Raw genomic sequence first — 9735 nt, 5'->3', positions numbered from 1 at the left:
AAGACAGCAAAAAAAGCTTCATAACAGCCAGAGGTTACATGTATGTTTTATGCAGATTTTGTGTATAAAAATCAGTGGATTGGGATTGCAATCGAAGTGGGCTGACGAGTATGGGAAAGAGGCCTCTGCATGCCATGGGTCGAAACTCACTTTCATCCAACCGTCGTCCACGACCTCAGATGGCATTGTTCAAAATGCATGCCCCATGATATGTTTGCTGACTGTGACTTGAGCCCACTGTGACCCACGCATTCCTTCAGTAATTCCGCTGTTGTTAAGTGAGCCCGCACAACACAAAGTTTAACTTGAGGATAACCGCGGCGCAACACAGTGAGTTTCAACCTGCAGCAGAGGTCTCTTTTCCCGTACTCATCAGCGCAGTGAACAAAACAAGAAGACACCTCTGCTGGCAGGGAAGTTCAAGTTCTACAATCATTTGTGAAAGTTTCAAGTAAGTAGTAACTCTCATGCTGCATATGTCAATAAAAATAACGCCTGAATCCCTTATACATGTATTTGAACCATTCATGTGCAAATTTTGATAAATTTTGTGAAACTGTGTTTCATAATGTTGACTGATTTACAGTCAACAGGGTCTGAAAGGGGTTTCGCGTGATCCGTGAGTTGATGCCAAAAAAAACCTTGAATCGGGAAAACTGAAGAAATACAGCTGTGATTCGTGAATAATATATTAACCGTGACGCGTGATCCTTTAAAGTTTTAGTGCGTGAATCAAGATTTCTGCCTTTATAATGTCGTGAACATCAGTCAACCCTTCACGAATACATGTAATTTGTCTGTCAAGATGGTTCGAAACGGGTCTTCTGTCATTGTCATGTACTGAAATAATCTACCGTTGCTGTGTTTCGTACTTGACCTCTCTTGACTCATTTGTAGTTGACATGAACTGAGATGAGAGAAGCGTTGAAAGACGACATGTTGTAATCATCTGTCCAAGTCAGTGCCAATCAGAGCTTGCTTCGTTAGAAAATGAAAAGCTGCCTGTCAAATTTGTAACATGTGTTCACGTCCGGGTCGCCTGGACGTTTTCACATGCGAATTCTTGCAATGACGAGCGCCCAAGTAATCGTACCGTCTAAACTAACTCGAACTTTATGACAGGTCGTTAACATCATAAAAAAATCAACGACCACGGAAGTTTTGAAGTTACAAAACAAAATGTGAAAGACAAGAATTGTATAGTTAGGATATAAGAACAATGAACTTCATTTATACTTTATCAAAGTCAAACAAAGAGCGAAGAATCGTCGGGTTATGGATTCCTGGAATCGTTGATTTCATCACCAACTTTTTGTTGCCTTCCCATCTCAGGGTCAACTGATACGACCCAGGGGCGGATCCAGAAATTCCTGAAAGAGAGGGCCGAAGAAATTGCGGCGAGAGCACTAAAGGAATTCAGAATGTCGAAAGCAAAGTTCAAAACTGGCACGCAGATTTGAATACTCTGTTCAAATTTCAAAACAACTGGTCGCGCATGACATACATGTCATGATGTGGCTTGACTGTATTCATTTGATTGTTCGTTGGAGTGTGTGATGAGTAGATAACTAGCCCTCAATTTTTCTTACATTATACATTGGTTTAGACCCCACCTTCAGGATAAAAATCCCACAATCAAATTCCATTGTATTGCTTTAAGGGTCCCCTCTGCAATGTTCTGCTTCCATTCTTGGGTGTCGCATTCCCTTCCAATGAATATATGACCTTTCTTTATGAAACCCCTGCAAAATGTGCCAAAAAAGTTGATAAAAAATGATGCTTGGTAAGTGATTGACACATTAACTCACCAAAACCAGCCGCATATGGGAAAAAGGTCAATTGCTATAGCATAGTTAACCTATTGGCCCGTGGGAGTGAGACTTAATGCCAGACGATTTTACTCGTCAATTTCAAACTGGTGGTTCAGGAGTCAGTGGGTTCACAAAATCAGTCAGAATTTAAGATAATCATTTATTTATTCTTTTTTTTTTTTTCGGAAAATTACGGATTGAAATACACAATTAATTTTATTAATAATTCAATCTTTTGGATAAACTTACCAATAACACTTTGCACCATCCCTAAAGTAATAAAGGAAACTTCCGAGGGATGGATCATATAATTCTTCTCTTGTTTCTCCATCCTTATGTGAGATTAGTTCCCCTTTATACTCGGGAAGAAAAATCACATAACAATTGAGACTATTTACAACAAAATAACAAATAAAATAAGAGCTGGACAAGTAACAATAATATTCATTTACAAGCAATAGAGCGATTTTCAATTGAGTGTCGTAAAACCAAAACCAAAGTAATTACTTTAGCCAATCAGAAAGGACGGAGACAATCCGATAAACCAATCAAGAATTGGAGTAATTACACGTAACCGACACAAAGCGCGGAAAAAATGTCCACGCGCGAGCCACGATTGGTTTTGGTTTCACTTCTGATTGGTTGAAAAAGTAGCGCGAGAACTTTGAACCAATCAATGAGTGAAGTAACGCAAAACCAAAGTAATTATCTAATTACTTTCGACACTCAATTGAAAACCACTCTAACATGTGAAAAGGTCTAATTAGTTGCCGTGGTTAATGCGATTTTTGGAGTGGAGTTCATGCCTTTTGTTAAGGCCGTGCGGATTAGGTGTAAACAATAACTATTGTGTCATCCAATAGGCTTCTCTGTAGTAGTAACTGGCCTAAATTGAAAAACACCAGAAAACAGTAAACTTACTGATCATGTTTCAGCTGGTGTTAGCTAATAAATATAGCACACGAACGCTCTTTTGCTTCTTTTTTTTTGTTTTTTTTTTTTGTTTTGTTTTTGTTAGGTTTTGTTCCTTTCCAGTTATGCGCCGATCAACTGGAAACTTCAACATCCCCTCCCCCCTTTTTCCGGGCAAACCACGGGCATTTAAACTTTTGAAGATTGGACTGTTCAAATTCCCGCCCCCTTGGACCAAAGTAGTGTCCAAATGCCCTACTCTGTCGTCAGATTTGTCTGTCTGTCCCCAACTTTTGAAGACATTTTTTGTCAAGTTTCGATTTGATCGTCGCATTATAATAATTGGCTAGATTGCAGAATACCCGACCCACCAAATGTCCTACTTAAAAAAGCTGCCACCGCGGTCCCGCAGTCGAGTTTAACAATGCTGCTTGTCCGCAGTGGCATGGGACAGAAAATGATATTCATATAAACAACTCTGTTCCTAAACCGGGCATTCTACAATCGCTCCACTTCTTAAATTTCATTTTGTTGTTCCGTTAACTACACTTTTCACGAGATTGTGTGAAGAAGAAAGGATTCGTTTACTGATTAAGCCTAAGCGCTCGCTTCAGTGATTAGGCCTAAGCATTCTCGTAAAATTTAGCTTTCATTTTGCGGTTCAGTTAACTACACTTTTCATGAGATCGTATGAAGAAGAAAGTACTCGTTGACTGATTAAGCATGAGCGCGATCGTCTGAAGAAGAAAGCACTCCTTTACTGAAGAATTAAGCTTAAGCGCTCGCTTCAGTGATTAGGCCTAAGCATTCTCGTAAAATTTTAGCTTGCATTTTGCGGTTCGGTTAACTACACTTTTCATGAGATCGTATGAAGGACAAAAAAGCACTCGTTTACTAATTAAGCTTAAGTGCTCGCCTCAGTGGTTAGGCCTAAGCATTCTCGTAAAATTTTAGCTTTCATTTTGCGATGGCAGTGCGTTTTACTGGTTACCCTTTAACAGTTTCATTCATCGACTTAACCTCGTCCCAGGGTCTCCCTTCTTCCCTTCCAAAGAAGGAAAGAAGAGAGGTTGTCATCGACTACGGGACTGCGGACCGCGGTGGCAGTTCATTTTAGTGCTTTTCCTTTAACAGTTTTCATTCAACGACTACGGGACTGCGGAACGCGGTGGCAGTTCATTTTAGTGCTTGTCCTTTAACACTTTTCATTAAGCGACCACGGGACTGCGGACCGCGGTGGTAGTTCACCTTAACATTTTGCATTTAACGACTACGGGACTGCGGACCGCGGTGGCAGTTCACTTTAACATTTTGCATTTAACGACTACGGGACTGCGGACCGCGGTAGCAGTTCATTTTAGTGCTTTCCCTTTAACAGTTTTCATTCAACGACTACGGGACTGCGGAACGCGGTGGCAGTTCATTTTAGTGCTTGTCCTTTAACACTTTTCATTAAGCGACCACGGGACTGCGGACCGCGGTGGTAGTTCACCTTAACATTTTGCATTTAACGACTACGGGACTGCGGACCGCGGTGGCAGTTCACTTTAACATTTTGCATTTAACGACTACGGGACTGCGGACCGCGGTAGCAGTTCATTTTAGTGCTTTCCCTTTAACAGTTTTCATTCAACGACTACGGGACTGCGGACCGCGGTGGCAGTTCATTTTAGTGCTTGTCCTTTAACACTTTTCATTCAGCGACTACGGGACTGCGGACCGCGGTGGCATTACACTTTAACATTTTGCATTTAACGACTACGGGACTGCGGACCGCGGTGGCAGTTCACTTTAACATTTTTCATTCAACGACTACGGGACTGCGGACCGCGTTGGCAGCTTTTTTAAGTAGGACATTTGGAGGGCCGGGTATTCTGCAATTGCTCCTAATAATTATTGCCAGTTTGTATTACTTACCGAAGTTTTTCGGATACGAGGCGCACTCGGTTATAAGACGCACCTTTAACTTTTAAAATTGATGGCATTTACGTCACAAACTGAAAATCTCATCAAAATACTCGGTTCTAAGCCGCAATTTGGTTCAACTCATCGCTAGTTATGCTGTCTCAACTGAAGGTTGTAGTGTAAGTCAAGAACAGTGGCAAAATTCGCGACGAACGTTGGTGCGAGGCCACCATTTTGGAATCGCAGTAAGGGGAAGACTGGGACGAGTTTAACATGCAAGATGGCGGCAAAGGATCAAACCTGGGAAAGAAGTTTCCGGTTCTCATCGTTGACAAATGCTTCCCCAAGAACCATCCATTGAACAAGATCTTCAATTGGCACACACTGAAACTGAGCTAATCTTGCATGCCAAACATGAAAACAATAATTGGATCCCACGACAAAAGAGTTCTTTCAGCATACACCACCCAAACACCTGGAGAACAGCATGACACATGTAACTGCGAAAGAAAACCAGAATGTCCGCTTGATGGTAAATGCCTCCAAACTAATGTTATCTATTAAGCCATTGTCACCTCCACTGACACAACGACTGAATCATACGTTGGACTAGCAACTGATTTTACAGAACGCTTCAGAAATCACCATTCATCTTTTAGGCATGCCAGCAAGCGAAACGAAACAGCTTTAGCTAAAGAAGATTATGAAAAGACGATATCAGCACTTTTTTAGTGTCAAACTTTTTTCACAATTTCCATCTGAAAGCTGAAAAGTTCGGTATTATCATCCGTTTGTGCCCATTCTGTTGTTGGTTTTGTCATTCTCTTCTAAAGCAAAAACTTGTAAAAGATCAGATTTAATGACGATTGGCGATGTGACATATATTCCTAATTATCAACTGCGCAACTTTTTCATTGAGCAAAGGATTAAAAGTGAGTTCGGTGGTTACGGCTGTTGTATCCGAGTACTAGTTGACCAAAAAATTGAGCAAATTGTACTTAAAATAACGTGGGTGACAAATTACTCCTTAATTTTGGCGCAAATTTTCAGCGTTAATTTATAATTTCACATGTAAAATTACTGTTGCCGTGGCAATTTTTGCTACAGTGCCAAAATGGCGTCCAGGTTTGAAAAAAACCCGCGTCTTACGAACGTAATTTGTAACCCGTGATGTTAATAGTTAATCAAATGGTGTACTCGTGATATTAGGGAATAATTTCACTTGCGTTTTCTCCAAAGTCAAATAATTTCCCTCGCCTGAAGGCTCTGGAAATTCATTATTTGATTTTGGACAAAACGCGCGAAAAATTATTTCCTAATTTTACTCTTTATTACACCCATTTAGAAATCACTCGGTGATTGGCTCTCAGCAGTGCGAGTTATTCTCATATCGCATTTTTTTTTTTGCTCGACATTGCGCCATTTCCCCAGCCAATGAGAATGGGCCACTAAAACAAAACAACCAATCAGATTTCAAGGCTTGTTTAAGGTAACCAATCAAATTGCAGGAAAACGAAAGACAAAATCATTGTCTGGCCAATTTTGCAACTTTCGTTCCCGACTGGATCAATAAAATATTGGCACTGTCTAAAATCCTGTATTTTAGCGATTAAATAATTATTGTGTGATATCTAAATGGATGTAATAAAGTGGTAATGGAACTATGTGTCGTGCAATTTTGGTCTGAGATCATACTTGTGATTTCAAATCGAATTCGCGCTGAGCGCTCGTTTTATTTTGAAATCACACTTATGATTTCAGACCAAATTGCACTCCACTCAGTTCAATTACTGTTATTCACCAATTGATAACCCATACTAATAATACTCTATCAAGTGGAGAATAGTAAATACTATAACTTTTCAAGCTTTCAACTTTTACTCACAAATTGTAAACAACTTTTCCTTCCCGCCATCTCAGATGTACAGAGGTTTCAGGTTACAGAGGTCTCAAAGGTTTGGCTGGCTTCACTCAGACGTTGAACTTCATCGACCGATAGATTTGTGTAAACGCAGCAGCTAAGGCAACATGACAAGGCCATGTAAGTCCCGCTCCCCGTCGAGCGAGATTTCCCGGCAACACTTTGGGAAGATTGGCAAAGGAAATCTGAGCCAAGATCATCACTTTAGTCAAGAGAAAATGAGGGGACAGAGACGGAGTCTCAGGGCGTTGGTCGGGATATGTCATGTCCACGAAAGTTATTTTTAGACGAGCGGAAGGCTTTGTTCTAGCGGAAGTCTGTCTTCCGAGACGTCCGCATGCAGTCTTGTCTCGCTCTCAGGTTCTTAGTGAAGAGAGAAAATGGCGGCGTACGTGGAAGGCTAATGAATATTTATTTGCTTTCAAACATCGAACCGAGGTTGGCCTGCATGCGGACGTCTCGGAATACAGACTTCCGCTAGAAAAAAGACTTCCGCTCGTCTAAAAATACCTTTTGTAGACATGACATATCCCAAGGGCTGGACCGGGAGCCTCCTTCTCTGTCCCCTCATTTTCTCTTGCTTTAGTTTAATTAGCTAGAGCGAGAACTTAAATTAAACTTAAATTATGTTCTTGGGTTGCACGTCACGCAAGTGTAAACATAAATCGCTTACCACTTAAGAAATTGAGTCAAGAAATGGAAATGTTATAGAAGAGGAATAAATAAACAACGGGTCCAGGTCTCAGTGCTGTGCGATGTTCCGTACTTGAGTTATTCGGCGAAATTTATTACTCAGATTTGTAGAGTTTAGTACGGAGGCGCCATGTTGGTGTACTGCTGAAGTACACCAACACAGCGGCCGGAAACCTGTAGAAACATCTGGAGTTTGGCTGTCTTTAACACTTTCTGCACAATAATGAGCTAGAAAACATTCGTATAGACATGTCTCCTAGTATATTGGCTGTTTAGGCCACAAAAACACGAGGGAAATAGATGTTTTTATGCAACTGGCATGTTTTTCGAAAGCCGTCAACATGTCACGCACTCTGAAAAACTCTGAAATTCAAACTGCTCTATTTTCGAAACGAAGCACGGTACCGAGCTGAAAACATGCAAACAGATATATTTTTAAAAACTGTGTGTGCCATAATTGTGACAATCTTCAACAAAAAGCGACAAGGTAGCGCGAAAAATCTCTCTAACTCGAGAATAACCGATTGCGCTTAGCGAAGGAGAACCTGAGGAAGAAAGTCTACAAACCAAATGCTGGTCTGGATGGACAGGCAATTTGGCCAGCAATTTCTCTGTAATAGAAACAGAACATGATATCTTATTTGATCTAGCAATAAAAACAAAGTGCCCTTTGCGACGCTGATCGTTTTTACGAACAGGACAAAAGATTGACATGTGATCTGGAAGGATTATCTTTTTCCCATTTCTTTCAGTTTAACCATGCGTTCTTGTACTTCACATTGGTCGAAACTGCTCTAGAACAAAGCACAAAGGCAGGAAGGGAATCGGCCAATTCCTTCAGCTTTTTGGACTTAAGATCCTGCTTATGTTTCCAGACACCAGCCTGAAGTACATCTAGAAAAAGAAAACAATTGAACCAAAAGAACAAACGTAAAATCCTAAGGAACACTGTACAAAAATACTCAAAATGAGCTGGAAAAATCCACTTTTAAAGCGAGAACGTTAAATTTGGGTATGCCAGAGAAAGCGGACTTTTTCTTAGAAAAAAGGTCTGATCCGTAGCCGGGACAAAACATGTCGCGTGACTTAGGGAGGTAAAAATAATCTTTCACAAAATCTGGAAACATGCCTGGACGAGCCGGATTACATAACAAGGGCCAAAAGGAGCCGTCTTCCACTCAGGAACAATCAGAGTGCCCTTGGCTTTGCAAACTTGAATATGAAACAAAAATCTGCGCTAACAAGGCATGTGGGCGGACAAACACAATTGTCCATTGTGAACAATACGCACTACATTCTGATTGTCTGAGAAAAATCGTGACTTTCTTTTCGGCAATAAAACTCTGGGAGCTTTTTAGAGCCAACTATACGGCCATTAATGCCCAATAGGAAGAACTCAGACATCTCTGCAATTCATTCCACATTCCGGAACGACACTTCCGTTCGTTGTAAAAAATAACATGAGCACCATAGCCAGTTTCACTAGCATCGCAGGTTAAGAACTGCGCTAGACGACAAAGGTCTATTAATCGGGTAGCCATTAAAGGCGTCAACATGAGCTAATCGAAAATTTCAATTCTTGTAAAACTCCTTCGTTTGCGACAAGTACATTGTTCCAGGATTGCCTCAAGTTGATGAAAAAATACATCTGCCTGGTAAATAACCTGGCAACAGGCCCAAGAGCAACAGAAAGTGAAATTACAAATCCGGAACACTTGCAACTCTTCTAACTTTAAAGTTAGGAAAATCATTAATTAACTCAGTCAAAATTGACTTCAGCTTAACATTCTTTTTCTCTGGAACTACGAAAATCGCGACTTTCTTTCGGCAATAATACTCTGAAAACTTTTTAGAGCCAACAATACGGCCATTAATTCCCAATAGGAAGAACTCATACATCTCTGCAATTCATTCCACATTCCGGAACAAAACTTCCGTTCGTTGTAAAAAACAACATGAGCACCATAGCCAGTTTCACTAGCATCGCAGGTTAAGACTGCGCTAGACGACAAAGGTCTATTAATTGGGTAGCCATTTAAAGGCGTCAAAATGAGCTAACCAAAATTTCAATTCTTGTAAAACTCCTTCGTTTGCGACAAGTACATCGTTCCAGGATTGCCTCAAGTGATGAAAAAATACATCTGCCTGGTAAATAACCTGGCAACAGGCCCAAGAGCAACAGAAAGTGAAATAACAAATCCGGATACACTTGGAACTCTTCTAACTTTAAGGTTAGGAAAATCATTAATTAACTCAGTCAAAATTGACTTCAGCTTAACAATCATTTTTCTCTAGAACTACGAACAACATACGAGCTGTATCTATAATAACGCCAAACCCCACCCCTAATTGACGGGGCCTCCCAATTGGATTTCTTCTAGTTACACCTCCAACCGGAATTTAGTAGATCAGATTTGACCAACTTGCTCGCAGTCTGCGCGTCAGGTAAGGTTCTGAAACCAAAAATACCGTCATCAATATATAAAATGGCGA

This window comes from Montipora foliosa, chromosome 3, assembly GCF_036669935.1.
Source record: "Montipora foliosa isolate CH-2021 chromosome 3, ASM3666993v2, whole genome shotgun sequence".
Lineage (NCBI taxonomy): Eukaryota > Metazoa > Cnidaria > Anthozoa > Scleractinia > Acroporidae > Montipora > Montipora foliosa.
Note: the sequence above shows the minus strand (reverse complement) of the source record.